We start from the raw sequence: 10,369 nt of genomic DNA on the forward strand, positions 1-10,369 counted from the left end.
AGGAACTCAATTTAGATACTATCGTGGAGCTGTGGCATGCTGAACACATTTGATTATGTCATTAGCCAATTCAATCTCAATGCTAGATATTATGTGTCCTAGAATTTGTCCCTTCCAAACCATTAACACTGACTTGAAGGGATTCATACATATTTTCTTTCCTCTGCACCTCTCAAAGACCATCTCCAAAAATAATAATTTCATTTCTTCATAGGAGAATATGGTAAAGTCATCAACAAAAACTTATGCAAAAACTCAGTGGAAATTTCTATCATGCATTGCTGAAAGTTTGCTAGAGCATTGCACAATCCAAATGGCATTACTAGTTACATAAAGGCTCCCCATTCAATGATGAATCTAGTCTTGGCCCTATCTTCTGGTGCAATTCTGAGTTGATTGTAGCCACTATATCCCTCCATGAAACTATACATTTTGTGGCCTGCAATCTCATTTTTCATCATATCTGTAAAGGGTAGTGGAAAAGGATCTTTAATTGTCTGTGCATTCATCTTCCTATAGTCCACACATACCCTTAGTTTCCCATTCATTTTAGGAACTACCACTATGGGAAAGAGCCAGTCACTACTTGCAACTTCTGTGATGAACCCAACTTTGATAAGATTATCAATCTCCTCTTTCACTTTCTTGGCAAAATTGGGTTCATCCTATACTGTATAACCTGACCAGTTTAGCATTTGGCTTCAGTGGTATCCTATGTTGTCACACCTCGGGATTGACTACTTTCATATCCATATGTTCAAGAAAATACATCTTTGTACTTTTTGGAATAGTGCCTTGGCTTTCTCCTTAATCTCTATCGTTAGATGCTTGTTGATTTTGATCACTGTGGGATTTTCTTCTGAGCCGGGATTAAACTCTTCAACTTCTTGGTCATCTGGGAGTAACCAGTTTGAGGCTCCTCCCTTCCATTTAGCAATGGATTCAACTTCTTTATCTATTTTGATACCAACAACATAATCATTGATTGTATTTCTTAATTCCAAAAGGCCATTCTAAATATTAGATTTTTCAACTGCTGGGCTTTCTTTATCAAAAAATTTTGAACTGGTTTTCCCCTCTGGTCTGAATTTGCACTGCTTTCCCCCTTTGTTTGGTGATGGTTGTTCTGGTGGCCATCCATCCATCTAAACTATCCTCTCTCCAAGGTTCATCTCAGTGAACTGCCTCTCTCCAAGGTTCATCTCAGTGAACTGGTATGGGTATTGTCTCTTTTGTCTCTCGGCTTGATCTGTATCCATGAGCACAACACTAAGGTCTATTTCTGTGAGTGCAAAAATATTCATTGAGGAAAGCATCTTTTCTAGTTTCTTCATCCTATATTCCTTGAGTAATTCCTTGGGCCTCAAACCTTCTTCCACCTTCTTGTATTATCAAGTTCGATATAAATCCTTGGACTGGCCCCTTGGATAGTTAATGTATGATTTGCATAATTATGTATAGCACCACATTTTTGAGCCAAGGTCTTCCTAGAAGCATCCCATATGCTCCTTGTATATCCAATACTGGAAAGATGGTCTTAAATTTCTTCTTGCCCACTTTGATTTGCATGTTTTAGTCCAGTAGCCTGAATCACCTTTTGATCATCCATCCTCACGCTGAATGGTGCTGGTTTTAAATCTATGATTCCTAGCTTTTGTCTGAGATGTTTCCCTAGGATATTGACACCAGTGCCACCATCCACTAGTATGACTCCTGACAATGGTTCCCATTGCTTTCTTAGCTTGTAATCCACCTGGATAACTGGAACCTCATCATCTCGGATAGCTTCTAGGTCCATTACTCTAGCTTCAACCTCATCTTTTCTTTCTATGTAATGAATTTTGCAGCTGTTGATAATGTCCGCTTGATGTCATTGATTTCGATCGTTAACTTCTGTATCCTTTCACACACTTTGACATATATCTCATCTTGTTTATTACCAAAGCTATCATCTAAAATGCAAGATTTTTCCTCCTAACTCTCTTCAGAGTTTTGTTGTATTGGTTCCTCTTGTCTGGCTGGATGGCTTTAAGATGAATTCTCTGAAAGAGGCCAATTGGATTTTAAAGCAAGAAGCTTGATTTTGCATAGAAAATATATTGTGCTTATGAAAGAGAACTCTATGAAATAGTGTTTGCTTTCAAAATATGGCGACATTATTTGTATGGGGCTCAATTTGAGATTGTGTTTTACCATGAAAGTATTTAAGGTGTTGTGAAATCGGTCAATGTGGTAACTTTGTCTCTAAATAGATCAGATCCTTATATGTCAACTTGTGACCACGTTGCTTGATGAAGGCCTTGTTGTTTTTTATTGCTTTTGTCTTGAGTAGCAGGTTGTGATGGCTAGTTGACAGGGGAGTTCTTGACATATCATCTCTCTTGTGATCTTGACTTGCACCATAGCTCCATCCTTGTCGGCGAGATTTTCTTCTCCGTTATACTGAGAATGCTTGACATAAGCTTGTGAGCTCTCTAGAAATCAGTGCCCCAAGGTAGTAGGAGAAAGATGCTATCTAACTGCAAGCATCTAGCATTGTCCATCACTTAAGGCTTCTGATGGAGTATCCACATCTCTGTGGGGAAGGTGGTGGCCTTCACTTTAGTTCCATTTGTTGCTTAGAACTTTTTGATGAATATGTTTATCAGGATTGCTCCAATTCTTTATCTATGACATGGGTTTTCTCATTGGATGAAATGTCAATAATTTTGTATGGAGCAGCTCTCCTTTTCTTGTGCACATCGATGAGGCATCCTACTCTTAAAATTTAGCCTTTTAGTGCCACAAAATTGGTTGAGAAGTTGTCAAAAAATCCACTTTAGTGAAGACTTGACCATAATTTGACAAATGAGCTTAAGCAAAAGATATCCAAATTTGAAAAAATATCACCAGTGTGTCTAAGGTAACTATAGGCACTATGAGAAATTGATTCATATCAATTATGGGCTAGAGGTGTATGGATCATGATCCATGTTGGAACACTATTTTAAGTGATCTGTGAGGTTTGTAGACAAGGTTGAAGTGATAGAAATGGATGAGATTCTAGATCTAGAAACAAAAGAGGAGAACGAGTCAAGCTATAACAACTCTTTGGATATGGACAGTATTTGGGAGATTGTCTCTTCTTACTCAAGGTATGGGAAATATAATCTTATGCATATTGATGTAGTGGATATGTGTGAGAAGCCAAAGGGTGTGCAAGAAGTTATGCTGCATCATGAGCAGGTACATGTATCTTTGGAATGCTCTCATGAAGTTATGGATACATGTAAAGCTCTTGTTGTGAATGAGCAACTTAATTTACCAACTGCGGATTCTTTTAGCTATGCTCTTGGACATTTTATGGTAGATTTTGTGGCAAGATTTGTGCTATGCAATGCTCTTTTTGACATTTGGTGGTGTACTTCCAAGTGCCAACATGTGTTAGAAACTTATATTGATGTTGAGAAGCCATGTGTAGACTCTTTTGGTCATGCAGGTCTGGAAGACAAAGTTGATTGGGGATTTGATGACCCAATGTTAGATGAGAATGCAAAGTGACAACTACTTATTGATAAAGCTTTAGCCATGGTATAGGTTATGTGAGGACTTTCGAATGCAAGATTGGCCAAGCAATTGCCAACCGTAATGGAAATGCATGTAGAGATAGAAGAAATTGTCCCAATCCTTGGTTTGAAGGAAAGATTATGTATGCGTATTTAGGAGATTGGTGTGCTAGCTAATGCTATGATTAAAGGTAGTTGGAGAATGCAAGTTGATGCTTGGAAGGGGTAGTACATGAGACTGTTGTGGATGGATAGCTACAATTCAAGCTATCAATTTGATCCAGGAGGAGGTCTCTCTTGTCTAAGGGAGGTATAGGTGTTTGTTTTTTATCCAAGTTGATTGGAGCAAATGATGCAAGGGGGAGGACAACCACCTAGTTGTAATCTTTGGTGACATACATGAAGATGACAAATGTACCAAAATTGACGAATCAAATAGAGCTCAAGGCTGCAAACTGCGAAAAGATAGTCACCTTAGGCCAAGCCAATCTATCAATCAATATTGACGGCCATCACTAACCACATCAGTTTCATGTCATGGCCGACACAAATCTCAACAAAACAATCATCCTAGGTGTTCCTTGGATGCACACTTACAAAGCATTCCGGATTGGAAAGAGGATACATTGAAGTCCACACTTGGTGACACCCCTTATGTAACTCCATTGGCACAAAGTGATCACATGTGGGAAGTTCAACCCATTGTTGCAAATCGACAGCAGCAAGTGATTACACCTACACCTATACGACATTCAAATAGACAATCCACGAGACAAATATGGGTGGAGAAATCAATCATGGCAAACAAACCTACGAAAATATGGATATCCAAGCCTATAGCTTTGAAAGAAGCGACAAAAAAAATGGTAGGTTACTACTTCAAAATCTCAACAACTTTAGAACAATTATACTTGGTATTGGTAGCCCAAACAATAGTCAAAATCCACCACAATACCACCCAAGTATCAATGGATTCTAAAGCAACCTCAAACTCAACCCAATCAATGACAATAACTTGGCAATGGAGATCAAAACAACAAAATCGACACATAGCTCAGATGTCCTCACAAATCACAACTACCATGTACAAGTGGGTACGATAGAAGCCATAGACAACAAAAATCATGGCACAGGTACTTTCAACACCAAATATCAAAGAAAGAGCACAACATCTTCAAAAAAAAATGTTTCAACAATGTAGTATAGGTGGAGCCTCCATAGCAAATGCCATTGAACAACCAGTTCAGTACTCACATCTTGCGCACAACATAGTGTTACCCCATGCATTTCCAACATTGGCATAATAGGGCCACATTACATGGCCTTGCATCGACACATTGTTACTGCCCATGCACATTGCACAACCCTTTGTAATGGAAATTGCCTATGAACTTTGAGAGTATTGGAATTAGGAAATTAGGTGAAGCACTTTTGAGGGATTCTTTGTGAGCATAGCGGTTGAACTTAATTGATGGTAGCAACATAAACATGGTACTTAGTTAACTTGGGATGAACAATAATCTTGCAAGAGAGAGAGTTTAGTGAACATGACAATAGTTAAGGACCGGATTCATATGGAGCCGGTCCCCCCTCCAATAGGCATTTGTATTATAGTTTCTCCCATCAAGAGAGACTTGGTACAATACAATCTTTGTGTTCCTTGTAACCTAGGTGCTGCAATGAAGATGGAAAGCTTCATGCATCACAAGCATAACATAAACTTGAAGAAAGCCTTAACTATCCCAAGCCTCAGTCCCAAGGCCTCAAACACCTTCGAAGGTGGAGAGAACTAGCGGGGAATGAGGATAGGGAAGAGGAAGAAGAAACATTCCATAGGAGAAAGAAATAGTTCCTCACTTATCATTACTCTTCTTGCTAGCATACATAATAGCGTATTAATAAAGATGGAGAAGATGGAAAGCTTAAGCATTGAAGCATGACTCTTGGTTGGATTTGCATTCCATAGCCAAGAGTGTTGGTGTAGGCTTTCACTCTCACAAGCTTGGGGAAGGAGGTGGTGTTCCTCAACTTTCACCAAGTGAGAATAGCTTTGCAAATGAGTGTGTGTGTGTGGAGTATATCCCCCTAACACCCCACCTCCTTGCTTTGGGCGAGTGGTGACCTTTCTGCATGTTGCAATCTCACTGGACCCCTCTCCCCCTAGCCAATCACATGCATCATGCAATCAAGTACATGGGGAGTCTTTTGACAAGTGTTCTCCTTACCCCTTAGAGAGAGGGAGCTTGAAAATATCTAAATATTTGTTAGATGGAAGTAGAAGCTCATTGGACCCCTCTTTAACCCAACCAATAGCATTCAAGCACACCATGTGGTTAAGCTTAGTGAGAGTTTGACATGTGTCCCATGTGCTCTTTTAGAATTCTCCTAACTTTGAGATTTTTATGCATAGGAAGTTTCTCAAGCAACTTCCTCATTAAGTGTGTAGGTTCTCTTTTTGACTCAAGCATCTTACCCCCCATGCATAGGAAGCTTCTCAAGCAACTTCCTCATTAAATGTGACAAGTACCTCAAGTACCTTAGTCATCAAGCATGACAAGCACCTTAGGTGGAGTTCCCAGCTCAAGCACAACCCTAGCTTGCTTAAGTTTAGGTCAGGTTCCCACCTCAAGCACAGCCCTAGCTTGCTTAAGTTTAGGTCGGGTTCCCACCTCAAGCACAACCCTAGCTTGCTTAAGTTTAGGTCGGGTTCCCACCTCAAGCTCAGCCATAGTTTGCTTAAGATCAAATGACTTTTAACACTAACCATTGGAGGTCTTTAATGAAGCTAACCCTAAGGTCTTTTAAGATTCATTAGTTAATCTTGCTCTTTGACAGACCATCTCTCATATGGGCCCCTTTACCATTGGCCCCGTGTTGTAGATCCATAAGCACATGTCTATATTCTAACCCTTGTTCTTGTTTATATCCCATATTAAATGATCAGTTTAATATGAGAAAATCATTTGGGTTGGTTAAATATTAGATATTTAATGACATTACCTCTCTGTTGAAATCATATTCGTCCTCGACTATGAGGTAAATGAGATAAAATCATAGTCATTAGTCAATTTATCTTAGTGGGTAGAGGATCCCTTTTTACCCTACGACATCATTCCAAGATGGATGACTAATCCACTTGGTGCTTGGGAGACATAGCTGCCGCAAGCATGTCTGCTCTTTAGTCCATTCCATCCTCCCAAGTAGAGTGGCAGATTCTACATGGTGCTTGAGAGACGTCGTCATCCCAAACATGATTCTTAGTATGCATAAGTTACTTAAATTTGTGCACAATAAAGAGAGAATGAGTCTTATAAGACAAAAACATTAGGAAGAGGATGGAGTCTAAGAGGGCCTCTTTATTTGCCATGAGATTATGGAGGTGATTAACATTTTGACGAATAGATGTAGGCCATGTGTGCAAGAATGGTGGGTGTGAAAGAGAGGTGTAAGGATGGTCAAAGGATGCACTTTTCCCCCCAAAAAGGGGGTGGAAAACTTTATGATTTTCGGCCTTCCATAACTCCCACATATGATCTCCGACTTGAACGGAGATTATAGATCTGGAATCTACACGCCGAGCTCTTTTGATAGGTATGCTACATGATATACTTTTGCCCGCTAGATTTTAAATTTCATTTTGAGGGGAAAATTTGAATTCAAATAAACTAGCCGCTTTGCTTGTTTGAATTCAAAATCATCCTTTGCTTGCTTTCTTAATACTAAAGGTTTGACTCCCTTAAACTGCCAAATAAAGGCCCTCCTAAACTCCATTCTCTTCTTAATGACATTGATCATTTAAAAGAAACATGTACATTTGGTTACTCTAATGTAGCATTGTAAGCGTTGACAAGGTTCATACTATCCTTAAGCTGGATTCCTTGCATCCATCTAGCATCTTCAAAAGGATAATTTTTGAACTTGATAAGATACCGTCGGATAATCTTACCATGTCGTAGTACCTTGTCTTCATGCCAAATGATAGCTTTGGGTTGTAGTACCTCTTCTTGATCTTCGATTTCGGGAGGGTCTTCAATAATTGATTCATTTGGAGGCTCTCCTTTGTAGGGCTTGAGTAGGCTCACATGAAAAGCATTGTGTATGAGCCAATGGTTAGGTAACTTGAGTTGATAATCCACCTCATTGATTCGCTTCAAAATTTGAAAAGGACCATAGTATCTTTTTGCTAGTTTAGAGTAATACTTTTGATGGCCCGTAAGATTTTTGCCCGTCGTTTGCCTCAATTGAGCCTTAGAAACTTAAGTAAGACCCAATCATTTTCTTTGAACGTTAAGGCCCTTCTGTGCTTGTCAGCAACAACATCTTTTTGCCTTAGTTGGGAGAGGGATATAGCCTCCTTAATCTTTTGAAAAGATATTGCAGGTCACAGCTATACTCATCGGCAGCAGCGAAGATCTTCCCATGTACTTTAAGTAGCAAGGGACTTTTAGGTCTTCCCTCTATGATTTCAAAAGGTGCTTTTCCCGTAGAAGTATTGATAGTATTATTATACGCATACTCTACAAGAGGTAAGTACTTTTCCCATTGTGAGAGTTGATCTACTTCTATAACATAGGTCTTAGTAGATCAAGAATCGTAAAATTGGCTATCTCACTTTGGCCATCCGTTTGTGGGTGATAGGCCGAAGAGAAATTCAATCTTGTACCTAGATTTTTGAAGAGACCTTTCCAGAAATTACTAGTCATTCTAGGATCTCTATCTGACACGATGGATGTTGTCAATCCATGGTGCTTGAAATCTGTGATATGAAGAGAGTTGCCATTTGGTGTGCCTTAATAGTCTTCTTAACAGTGATAAAGTGTGCTTGCTTGCTAAACCTGTCGACTATTGTCTATATTCCTGTATTCCCATGGATAGATTTTGGTAATCCAAAGATAAAATCCATGGATATACTCTCCCATGGTGAATTAGGAATTGGCAATGGCTGGAGTAATCCAGTTTGCTTCCCTCTACCATACTTGGTCTTTTGGCATACTACACATTTTGAAACATACTCTTGTATGTCCACTTTCATGGTAGGCCAATAAAAGTACGTCTCTACTCCTCGAAGAGTAGGTTGAATGCCTCTATGCCCCGCATAGGGAGGAGCATGGGATTCATACATGACTTTCTCACGAAGGGAGTGGGTAACACATAGCCTATTGCCATGGAGAAGATAACCATCTTGCAAGGTGAATGGTTACTCTTTCTTCCCCAAAGCAAGGGCTGACATTATGTCTTTAAAGTCAGGGTCAGTAGCATACTCATCTATCATAGAAGATAGATCATTGTGAGTTGCTATTGACACAACATTAACTTTTGGTCGTCGTGAAAGTGCATCAGCCACTTGATTGTGCTTACCAGCAATGTGGAAATTAAATTGTGAAAGAAAATTTGTCCACCTCATTTGTTTGTCGGAAAGCTTTGTTTGCATCATGAAGTACTTGAGACTTTGATGGTCTGCTCATAAGATGAATGGAGTCCCCAATAGATAGTGCTTCCATGTGTCTAGGGCATGTAGAATAGCTAACATCTCTTTCTCATAAATGCCTAAGACCCATTCATCCGTGTTGAGCCTTCGGCTCTCATATGTAATGGCATGCCCTTCTTGAAGTAAGATTTCTCCAAGGCAATCACCACAAGCATCACATTGGACCTCAAATGGCTTTGAGAGATCCGAAAGCATAAGGACTGGTTGGGAGATAAGCTTCTCTTTGAGCTTGTCAAAAGCACTTTGCTCCTTAGCAGTCCATGAATACTTAACGTTTTTCTTTGTTAAGTCATGTAATGGTCCTGCTATTTCAGAGAATTTTGTTATGAAGCATCTATAGTATGCACACATACCAATAAAGCTTCTTAGCTCATGTAGATTCCTTGGATTAGGCCATGCTTTTATTACCTCCAACTTTGATGGATCCATACGGATACCATCTTGAGAGATAATATGACCTAAGTATTGAATCTCTTGAAGGAAAAATTCCCTTTTCTTTTGATTGAGAAAAAAGCTTATTCTCCCTTAATGCTTGAAAAATCACTTGGAGATGTTTCTTGTGTTCCTCCAAGGAATTGGAGTAGATGATGATATCATCAAAGAACACTCTAGTGAATTTGCAGTAGGGTCTAAAAATTTTCTCCATTAATCGATTGAATGTAGCTGGTGCATTAGTCAAGCCAAAAGGCATGACTAGATATTCATAAAGGCCAAACATTATACGAAATGCGGTCTTTAGGATAGCTTCATTCACTATCCTTATTTGATGGTAGCCACTTTTAAGGTCAATCCTACTAAAGTAGGTAGAGCCTTGTAGCTTATCAAACAGATCTTCTACCCGAGGTACGGGAAATCTGTTTTTGATAGTGATATGGTTTAGTGCACGATAGTCCACACACATGCGGTATGTACCATCTTTCTTTTGCACTAAAAGGACTATAGAGAAAAAGGGAGAGGAGCTAGGCCTCACCATTCCTTTGTCTACCAATTCTTGTACTTGCCTCATGATCTCCTCTTTTTGATCTTGTAAACTTGATAGAGAGGTTTGTTAGGCGGTGAGCTTCCTGATAGGAGCTCAATTCGATGGTCATAATCCCCTCGTTTTGGAGGTAAGTCCATAGGGATATCATCAATGAGAACATCTTGAATCCTTTTAGAAAGTTAGACAAGTCTAACTCTTCTTGATTCCTACCATTCACCTTTTTAAAAAATTAGGACCTTTTAGGGATTCTTTGACAAAAATCATGTATGCAAAAACTGAGCTTCTCATTGATTTATCAAGGGCGAGAGGATTTACAAGTGGTATAGTATGACCAAACTCATTAGCATCTATATA

This window comes from Adiantum capillus-veneris, chromosome 19, assembly GCF_014529385.1.
Source record: "Adiantum capillus-veneris isolate H3 chromosome 19, ASM1452938v2, whole genome shotgun sequence".
Classification (NCBI taxonomy): Eukaryota; Viridiplantae; Streptophyta; class Polypodiopsida; order Polypodiales; family Pteridaceae; genus Adiantum; species Adiantum capillus-veneris.